General features: G+C 45.2%; 1 pseudogene; it reads left to right on the top strand.

Moving 5' to 3' along the window:
• The first annotated feature begins 9,584 nt into the window (after positions 1-9,584).
• On the top strand, positions 9,585-9,701 carry LOC124597083 (annotated as a pseudogene).
• The last annotated feature ends 352 nt before the right edge of the window (positions 9,702-10,053 follow it).

Here is a 10,053-nt window from a genome sequence, read left to right as displayed (position 1 = left end):
ATGATCACACTGACAGAACCACAGGCACATAGACACAGGCAACAGACCATGCACAATGTCGGCACTAGTACAGTGTATATCCACCTTTCGCAGCAATTCAGGCTGCTATTCTCCCATGGAGACGATCGTAGAGATGCTGGATGTAGTCCTGTGGAACGGCTTGCCATGCCATTTCCACCTGGCGCCTCAGTTGGACCAGCGTTCGTGCTGGACGTGCAGACCGCGTGAGACGACGCTTCATCCAGTCCCAAACATGCTCAATAAGGGACAGATCCGGAGATCTTGCTGGCCAGGGTAGTTGACTTACACCTTCTAGAGCACGTTGGGTGGCACGGGATACATGCGGACGTGCATTGTCCTGTTGGAACAGCAAGTTCCCTTGCCGGTCTAGGAATGGTAGAACGATGGGTTCGATGACGGTTTGGATGTACCGTGCACTATTCAGTGTCCCCTCGACGATCACCAGTGGTGTACGGCCAGTGTAGGAGATCGCTCCCCACACCATGATGCCGGGTGTTGGCCCTGTGTGCCTCGGTCGTATGCAGTCCAGATTGTGGCGCTCACCTGCACGGCGCCAAACACGCATACGACCATCATTGGCACCAAGGCAGAAGCGACTCTCATCGCTGAAGACGACACGTCTCCATTCGTCCCTCCATTCACGCCTGTCGCGACACCACTGGAGGCGGGCTGCACGATGTTGGGGCGTGAGCGGAAGACGGCCTAACGGTGTGCGGGACCGTAGCCCAGCTTCATGGAGACGGTTGCGAATGGTCCTCGCCGATACCCCAGGAGCAACAGTGTCCCTAATTTGCTGGGAAGTGGCGGTGCGGCCCCCTACGGCACTGCGTAGGATCCTACGGTCTTGGCGTGCATCCGTGCGTCGCTGCGGTCCGGTCCCAGGTCGACGGGCACGTGCACCTTCCGCTGACCACTGGCGACAACATCGATGTACTGTGGAGACCTCACGCCCCACGTGTTGAGCAATTCGGCGGTACGTCCACCCGGCCTCCCGCATGCCCACTATACGCCCTCGCTCAAAGTCCGTCAACTGCAGATACGGTTCACGTCCACGCTGTCGCGGCATGCTACCAGTGTTAAAGACTGCGATGGAGCTCCGTATGCCACGGCAAACTGGCTGACACTGACGGCGGCGGTGCACAAATGCTGCGCAGCTAGCGCCATTCGACGGCCAACACCGCGGTTCCTGGTGTGTCCGCTGTGCCGTGCGTGTGATCATTGCTTGTACAGCCCTCTCGCAGTGTCCGGAGCAAGTATGGTGGGTCTGACACACCGGTGTCAATGTGTTCTTTTTTCCATTTCCAGGAGTGTATAATGCGTTCAGTGATGAACTAGGGATTGTAAATTAATAATAAAGCCCCTGTGTTGTTCTACAAAATTCTTTGAGAAAACCATACATTTTACTAGGGAAATCTTAGCCCAATATCAATGATGAAACTCAACGTTTCCGTTGTCGTGCAGGATGCCGAATCAGCTTTTGAGACGGGTTAATGGAAAAACTGGAAGAAGGCCATAGGCAGAAAGTATTTTCGTTACAGCCTTGATGTTATGCGTAATCCTGTGTGTGAGTATGTGTGTGTGCGTGTGTGTGTGTGTGTGTGTGTGTGTGTGTGTGTGTGGTTGTTTTAGTAATTGGTGATATATATATGAACAACAGGGTGTGGTAATGAAATTGCAGTCATACACGAAATTATCAAACTAGATCTGTACGGAATTATATACTAGTATGGATGAGTTTTTGTTATGTTTTCTCTTCGTATTGAAGTGTCGTGTCTAATTTAGTTTTATCTGTGCTTGGAGAAAAAATTAATTAAATAACCGGGTGTAATGGATGCTTCTGCCACATAACTAGGAATCTACTCTCGTATTCAAAGCGCTCCATTTAATTCCCTGTCCCCTGCAATCGTCCGTCCCCAGCGACCGTGGCACTGTTACGTGCTATGACACGCTATTTCGTCATTAATTCCGTAGCCCCTCTCGCTTTTCCAGATATGGATTCCTTACCAACTGACCTTCTCGTGACTAGCGGCTCAGATGGCCCTAACAAGCTGCGGCAAAGAACTGAAACAGCTACCACTAAAGAGAATGCTGGTAGTCAGTAACAGAAACAGCTACAGAACACAGACTTGCGTATCGTCTCCCTACAGTAGTTTGACACTGTAGAAAGATGGTTAAAAGTATAAGGCAGCTATACAGGCTAGGCACGAAAGCTACCGCCAGACAACTCGTCCTTTTCGCTCACGATATCCTGCAACAAGATATGAAAACCATCAGGCAGATTCTGTGTTCTTATGTTTCTAGAGAGCGTTCCACAATGAAACCACAATGTAGACCAGTGGTCGCCAGCCGGCCGGAGTGGCCGAGCGGTTCTAGGCGCTACAGTCTGGAACCGCGCTGCCGCTACGGTCGCAGGTTCGAATCCTGCCTCGGGCATGGATGTGTGTGATGTCTTTAGGTTAGTTAGGTTTAAGTAGTTCTAAGTTCTAGGGGACTGATGACCTCAGATGTTAAGTCCCATAGTGCTCAGAGACATTTGAACCATTTTTAGTGGTCGCCAAACTGCCGCCCGGCGGTTCTCAGTACGTAAAATGCTCCTAGCAACTAATAGCAGAATCCAAACACGTGAACTAGCGTTAGGAGCCTCTTAAGGGGGTATCTATCTCGCTCTCACCCAAACCTCCAGATATGAGACACTCAGACTAATACCAAACATTGTATAGCGACAGACTGTCAACCAATACACACATTTAGTTCGTGCTATGTGCTGTCGTCCAGTAGAACATGCATAAACGGTAATTAAAAGTAACACGGTAGAGCGTGCGATGCTCGTACTGAATGCCTCGCGTTCAAACGTAGCAGAACACTTCCCAAGTATGTGAAACGACTTTTCGGAGTCTGCAGCAATGTACCGGGTGATCAAAAAGTCAGTATAAATTTGAAAACTGAATAAACCACAGAATAATGTAAATAGAGAGGTAAAAATTAACATACATGCTTGGAATGACATGGGGTTTTACTAGAACAAAAAAAAAAAAAAAATCCTAGACGCGTGAAAGATCTCTTGCGTGAGTCGTTTGGTGATGATCGTGTGCTCAGCCGCCACTTTCGTCATGCTTGGCGTCCCAGGTCCCCAGTCCGTGCGGTTATTGGCTTTGGGGTTACCTGAAGTCGCAAGTGTATCGTGATCGACCGACATCTCTAGGGATGCTGAAAGACAAAATCCGACGCCAATGCCTCACCATACCTCCGGACATGCTTTACAGTGCTGTTCACAACTTTATTTCTCGACTACAGCTATTGTTGAGGAATGATGGTGGACATATTGAGCATTTCCTGTAAAGAACATCATCTTTGCTTTGTCTTACTTTGTTATGCTAATTATTGCTATTCTGATCAGATGAAGCGCCATCTGTCGGACATTTTTTAAACGTTTGTAGTTTTTTGGTTCTAATAAAACCCCATGTCATTCCAAGCATCTGTATCAATTTGTACCTCTCTATCTACATTATTCCGTGATTTATTCAGTTTTCAAATTTATACTGACTTTTTGATCACCCGGTACTTTTCGCCGTCTACTTTCGCTTCGTCAGTTGAATGTTATGTGCTTACTATTGATCTTATTTTTTTATTACTACTATTAGTTTTACTATTATTATTATTACTATTACTTCCGTACGTGTGATTCAATTATTTGTTTTTTTCTTCTGACTGTATATTCTGTGAAACTACAGATATTCTCTGTAGGTCTACTACTTTCAAAGAAATGAATGGAAAGCAGACTTCCAAAAAACATTGCTGTAAACTCCAAACAGCCCTTTTACATGTCATACACACGTTGTCGCATATAACACTTTCATGCATAATACAGTAAAAGAAATGCCGTAATTGAGGTTTGAACTCATACCCTTTGCACGTTGATGCAATGCTCTATCAACTTCCCCATACGCTACACATGTATCAGAGAGAGTTATGCTGTTCTGTGCTACGTAAATGTACTGTTACTTTTGATTTACGTTTACACCCATTCTGCTGGACGACAACACGTAACACGTTCTAAATCAGAGTTTTTGTTGATACTCTATCGACATACAACGTTTGGTATCGATCTGAGTGTCTAACATCTGAGGGTTTGGGTGTCAGAAAGACAAGAGGCCGTACTTGCAGAGACTGTAGTATTGTAGGCTGTAATTAAATTTAATTGACGTTTGTGAATTCACTCCTGAGATAAGTAAAATTTTCCGCTTACGTCAGGCGCGGAGTGGGATGTAGAGCGGCCATTGCGGTGTTAATAGAAGTGAGAGGAGGTATGTTTCACTGTTTATCATCAAACTGTGACAACTCACGAGCGTGCGCAGCTAGCACCGATCAGCCGCTATGGTACAAATGCCAAACGGGAGTAACATGGACTCGTGAATGTGTATTATAGAGACGGTCATCTTCAAATGCCGTGCATGTTTGTAGCAAGTAATATGAAATCAAATAAAGGTTATTGTAATGCAATACAATGACCAACATATAAATGACACTCAAAACGTTTAGCAGACATTTGTGATCGTATATTAATTTATGCAGATTACCAGTTAATAGTAAGGTCGGTAGCGCAAAGTGTGGTAAAGTCGTCTGGACGGTAAATGTGGCCATTGCATATTTTTTTGTCCTGAACAGCGCTCCTGCCAGCCAAGAAATAGTCAAACAAATTCCAACAAACGTCACTATTTTTGTCAATGAGATTGACAGAACTAGTACGTTAGCTAATTTTTTAGCAAAACCTTTATGAGAACTGACTTATTCACGTTACCTCACCTATATCGAGTGTAATATTTTACAGAACAAGCGTTTAAACAACGTCTTTTTGTCTACAAATATAGTTCCTTGTTAATTATTTCAGTCTGATAGTTTCTTCTGCGTGTCACTAATATCGACTTGGCGTCCGGTCGGGAAAAGCTCTCACACTGCTCGCCGGGAGAAGTGTCCAAGATGATCACCCAAATAACAGCTAGCTGCTTCCAAAAAATAAGCATATTAGAAACAGACAAAACTGACTTCTAAACTCTTTTATACACAAAGCTATCATCTGCCATTCTATCCATTTGTGACAATTCTGAATTAATTATGTTGTATTGTTTAAATCGTGCCTTTTCTGCTGTGTTTGGCCCGATACAAAAGTGTGACTAAAGAAGTTCTGCTGCAGCCGCTTGGTATTCTTTCAGGCACTGAGGCGTGGAGGTGCCTAGAAAATGTTGTGACGTAACAAGACTGTTACGCCACACTGAAGTAGCCGAAAGAAAGGCACGCGTACACACACGACGACTGGCGTCAAGTCTGGAACAAGATACGTTATGACTGCTATCAAGAAAATACGTAGCTTTGGAATATACTTAACTTTATTTACTCCTTGTGATACATCTCTCTCGACTATACAAATGAGACTCGTAAGATACATGCACTGTTACAATTGGCGCCTTGCTAGGTCGTAGCCATGGACTTAGCAGAAGGCTATTCTAACTGTCTCTCGGCAAATGAGAGGAAGGCTTCGTCCGTATTGTCGCTAGCAATGTCGTCCGTACAACTGGGGCGAGTGCTCTATCGTATATCGAGACCTGCCTTGTGGTGGCGCTAGGTCTGCGATCACACAGTGGCGACACGCGGGTCCGACATGTACTAAATGGACCGCGGCCGATTTAAGCTACCACCTAGCAAGTGTGGTGTCTGGCGGTGACACCACAGAAAATGCAGCTAGAAATCAGAAAAACAAACATGGGATCCTGTTGTGATGGCACTGGCCGAAAAACTAGTCACTATGAAAGTCCTTCGAAAAATGCGTGAGGCTCCAGTATATTATCGTCATTTTTTCTGTTTTCCGTCGTCCCTTAGTTGCTTCAAAATTCGTAGAGGTATGTTTCGTATGTTGTGCAACTAACTGAAGGTTTTTTTTTTTTTTGCCATATGCATTTCGCTTCTTTTACTTGTGAAGCATCTTCAGTGGTCTGTAATACATGTTTCTTTCTTTATATGTATAAGAAATGTATTACGTGGTACTTTCAATATGTTGCTATGTTACATTTTGTCATGTTTTCTCTTGTTGTTTAGGTTAGAATCAACTTCTGTAGGACAAATTTCGTGATGTGAAATTATCGTTCTATGTTACGATTTCCAGCGCCGTTAGCCCATGTTTGGGTTCCTGAAGATGGGTTCATTACTTTCCATGCTCCAGCTGCCTGATTTCCGGCGTTCTTGCACCCACGTTTGATTCAACACATCGCATACGTCACTTGCACTTCACATTTTGTTTTCAACATGTGTGTGTTTCCGGTGTATAGTGTTGCCGACTGCCGTAGTGGGCTTCTCTCTTTGGTTCGCGTTGTGCGTGGGGTTTTGATATTTCGTTTGTTTTTGTGTGTGTGCGTGTGTGTGTGTGTGTGTGTGTGTGTGTGTGTGTGTGCATTATTGTGGATTTTCAATTTCTCGCGGCATAATGTGTGGTGTCACCGCCAGACACCACACTTGCTAGATGGTAGCCTTTAAATCGGCCGCGGCCCATTAGTATACGTCGGACCCGCGTGTCGCCATTGTCAGTGATTGCAGACCGAGCGCCGCCACACGGCAGGTCTAGAGAGACGTTCTAGCACTCGCCCAGTTGTACAGCTGACTTAGCCAGAGATGGATCACTGACAAATACGCTCTCATTTGCCGAGACGATAGTTAGCATAGCCTTCAGCTACGTCATTTGCTACGACCTAGCAAGGCACCATAGCATTTGATAATATTGTGAAGCATGTACCGTAACGAGAGATGTTCTACAATTGTGGATTAAAGTTAAGTATTATATCAACTACGTACTTTATTTGCAACTATTAATTCCCTTAACTGTTCCAGACGTCACGCCAGTCAGCGTGTAATTAAACGCGTGCATTTCGGCCTCCTCTAGCAACACAGTGTTGGCTCTTCTGCCAACACTTCATAACGAATAGTCCATTAAATTTCAGGCATGCAGCCGCGCATGTAAAATTTTCCTCCACTGATATTTCGCCCGCATATCGTCCGGCCATCCTCAGCGTGAGTCACAAGACTGACGACAAGATGCCAAGCGCGGCCTTATATGCTCCACCGCGGTGGTACTGCGCGTGCGGGTCACAGATGCTGGTCGGCGGCAGGGAAATACGCTTACACATGCGCCGCCTGTGGCGAAGGCGTACAGACATTCGACTCGCTTATCGATGTATGATCGGCGGCGGTGACACCATGTCGACTTCTCTGCAGTTTAATTACCCCAAGAGCCGGACTCCATGCTTTGTCCAAATTAAAACCATTAACTGTATTTATTAAATTATTAGCTAATCTAATGTCTATAGCTTCCTTGAAGACAGATTCCCAAAAGGAAGAGGTGGATGTTAAAGTCTTCACATCACTGTAATTCATGGAATGCCCTGTATCAATACAATGTTCGTCCACAGCTGACTTATCTGCCTGTAATAAGCGTGTGTATCTTCGATGCTCCACACATCTCTCATGAACGGTGCGTGTTGTTTGACCTATGTACGACTTCTCACAATTTCCGCAAGGAATCTGATACACACCCGCTTTACGAAGCTGTAAATCGTCCTTCACAGAGCCGAGTAAAGCTGCAATCTTCGTGGGGGGGGGGGGGGGGGGGGGCGGAAGATCACCTTAACACAGTGTTTCTCAAGAATACCGCCTATCTTCGAGGAAAGAGCACCCACATAGGGCAAAAACGCACTAGATCTGAAGGAATTACTATCTTCCTCCCCATCACATACCTGCATTCTAGGTTTTGCATTGAATGCTCTACGAATTTGTTGCGGAGAAAATCCATTCGATTTAAAAATGCTCTTGAGGTATGTGAGCTCTTCTTGCAAATTGTCTTTATCGGATATACAGTGCGCCCTATGCACTAAGGTCTTAAGGACACCTATGGTCTGTGAAGGGTGATGTCAGCTACTGGCATGAAGATATAGGTTTGTGTGTGTTGGTTTCCGATATACGGCATGTCCTAATGTGCCATCAACTTTACGACGGACGACAACATCCAAAAAGGGGAAGCAGCCGTCTTTTTCTATTTCCATCGTAAATTTGATACTAGCATGGATGGAATTCAAATGCTGAAGAAATCGATGTAATTCATCCATCCCGTGCGGCCATACCACAAATGTGTCGTCCACGTACCTCCAGAAGACTGTCCACGTACGGTCTCGTATAAGGCCGCGCTTGGCATTTTGTCGTCAGTCTTGTAACTCACTCTGAGGATGGCCGGATGATATGCGGCCGAAATATCAGTGGAGGAAATTTTATTTACTCGGCTGCATGCCCGAAATTTAATGGACTAGTGTGCATTATTATTTGTATAAAAAAGAACATGTATTTCAGGCCACTGAAGATGCTTCACAAGTAAAAGAAGCGAAACGCGTATGGTAATAAACGAACTGCCTTCAATTAGCTGCATAGACAGAACATACCTCCACGAGTATTATTATCTTTTTCACTTACAGTATTTTGTCTGATACTTTATACAATACAGTTTCAAAATGTGTAAGTGGCAAGCTTCTATCATTAAACGTGGTTTGGTGAAAATGTAATTTATCTTTGAGTGGCCACTTTAAACACCCCCCACCCACCCACCCACCCCCCCTTTGGCAACAGCTCCCACACCCTATCCTATGCGGCCCTAAGTGTCGGCCTACAATATCAATTTTGGCTCTTAAGCAAAAAAGTCTGGCGACCGCTACTGTAGAACGTTAATAAAGGTACGAGCATACAGAACAGATTTTCAAGCATGCGACTAGTTCCAAAAGTTTTTCACTAATAGAGAACAAGCACGTTGCCCTTGAAAGCGAGTGTACATCAGAGACAAAAGTCCTATCACAACCACTGTTTCAGAGGCATTTTCCACATTTTGTACCGGTATATTCGATCAGTGCGAGAGTGTTAACGAAATCCTTTGAGTTTAGATGGGAATGTCTGCAGAGAAGAAGATAATCTTTTCATGATACGCTGTTGAGGATGGTTAAAGCATCAGCATTTTCGACAGACTGTAAATGGATTCTAATGCTTCCTACTTTGCAAAAATAGACATAATGTCTTATGGGATAACAGCAATCAGTGATTTTATAATGTTACTTAAAATCCGTCTTGATTGCAAATTTTTTTGTTTTATTCATATGACCGGTTTCGGTTCATTCAGAACCATCTTCAGATCCGATATTTCAGTTACAGGAGTAACCCGTCCAAATCCAGCAACTTTCACATGCTACGTAGCATGTGAATAAAACAAAAATTTGCAATCAAGACGGATTTTAAGCTTCCTACTTTCATGTTGCGTAGATGGCGTAGGAACAAAATAAGGGAAATGCAAAACTCTCATTTTTGCCTCGGTCAGCTTGCGAGTGGCACAGGAAGGGGAATTACTTCCTGTTTTCTAATGTTTCCTACATTCAAGTCACGTAGGTGCCGTAGGAACAAAATGAGGAAAAGACAATCGCTTTTTCCTCGCTCCGCATGCGAGTGGCACAGGAAGGGGAATTACTTTCTTTTTGCTTGCGTCCACAGGCAACGGCCTTGCCGCAGTGGATACACCGGTTCTCGTGAGATCACCGAAGTTAAGCGCTGTTGGGCGTGGCCGGCACTTGGATGGGTGACCATCCAGCCGCCATGCGCTGTTGCCATTTTTCGGTGGTGCACTCAGCCTCGTGATGCCAATTGAGGAGCTACTCGACCGAATAGTAGCGGCTTCGGTCAAGAATACCATCATAACGACCGGGAGAGCGGTGTGCTGACCCCACGCCCCTCCTATCCGCATCCTCCTCTGAGGATGACACGGCGATCGGATGCTCCCGGTAGGCCACTTGTGACCTGACGATGGAGTGTGCTTGCGTCCACGATGTTGCATTATTTCAGAAATGGCAACATGTCCCGTCTGAGCTGATATTCGATTTATTTATTTCGCAATCGCAGTTTCGGTGTGTGTGCCATTCAAAGGTGATCTCACCACGAAATGCATCATGCACACCACTTCAA

Source organism: Schistocerca americana, chromosome 2 (assembly GCF_021461395.2).
Source record: "Schistocerca americana isolate TAMUIC-IGC-003095 chromosome 2, iqSchAmer2.1, whole genome shotgun sequence".
NCBI lineage: Eukaryota > Metazoa > Arthropoda > Insecta > Orthoptera > Acrididae > Schistocerca > Schistocerca americana.
This window is presented reverse-complemented; position numbering and strand designations above follow the sequence as displayed.